The sequence below is a fragment of the Nannochloropsis gaditana genome (genome assembly GCF_000240725.1).
Source record: "Nannochloropsis gaditana CCMP526 unplaced genomic scaffold scaffold127, whole genome shotgun sequence".
NCBI lineage: Eukaryota > Eustigmatophyceae > Eustigmatales > Monodopsidaceae > Microchloropsis > Microchloropsis gaditana.
This window is the reverse complement of record NW_005803826.1, coordinates 34,893-35,728: the sequence shown is the minus strand read 5'-3', so window position 1 is coordinate 35,728 and position 836 is coordinate 34,893. Positions and strand designations below refer to the sequence as shown.

Below are 836 nucleotides of genomic sequence, written 5' to 3'. Positions count from 1 at the left end.
GGGGGGGGAGGAAGAGAAGGGAGTGGTGCTGGAGCTACAGCGGGAATCGTGCGCCCTCATGAAGACCGTGGCGCATGATCTAGGTAAGGGAGGGAGCGACGGAGTTAGCGAAAAGCGAAGGAGGGAGCGAGGGAGGGAGGGAGGGAGGGAGGGAGTGAGAAAATGGTTGAGATTGCCCGGGAAGGAGGATGGAGGGGAGAAGCCTGAGAGGCGCGTCAATGAGAGCCAGCCAATGAGCCCTGTCCCCTTCCAACGCCTCTCCCTCCCCTCTTTCGCTTATCCTCCAAGTGTGGAAAGCCGACCACTGGATGAGGGAAGAGGATGCGGCAAGGACGGCACAAGGCGAGGAAGGGGAGGAGGAAGGGAAAGAGAAAGGGAGGGAGGCGCGGATCAATGTACGCATCGTTACGACAGACACGCCAGCCTCGCCCTCCTCGGCCTTGGAGGGAAGGGAGGAGGGAGGGAGGGAAGGAAGGAGTGAGGAAGGGAGGGAAAGGAATACCGCAGGAGCGTCACGGAATGATGCCCCGGTGGCGGGAGCGGAGAAGGCGGGGCGCAGGTAGTTGAACGGGAGGGGAGGAAAGCGGAGGGCCCGAGGGGTCAAAGGGAGGAGGAAGAAGAGGGAGGGGTTGAGGAAGCAAAGGGTGAGAAGAGACGTAGCCTGTCCAGAGAAGGCCCCAACCTCCCTCCCCGCCCACGTCCCTCTCTTCCTATCCTTCTTCCTGTCTTCCCTCCCTGCCTCCCTCCCTTTCTCCCTCCCTACCTACCTACCTACCTAACTTTCCCCCTCGACAGGACGTACTCCTTCCTCCACGCCCTCTCCCACCTGTTCCGGG

At 61.8% G+C, this 836-nt stretch overlaps 2 annotated features.

Annotated features, from left to right (window-relative positions):
* Nucleotides 1-58: 58 nt before the first annotated feature.
* Nucleotides 59-83: a sequence feature (Short protein (NGA_0626500, EKU20587.1) was converted to a misc_feature.).
* A 205-nt stretch (nucleotides 84-288) lies between these two features.
* Nucleotides 289-329: a sequence feature (Short protein (NGA_0626500, EKU20587.1) was converted to a misc_feature.).
* Nucleotides 330-836: the final 507 nt, after the last annotated feature.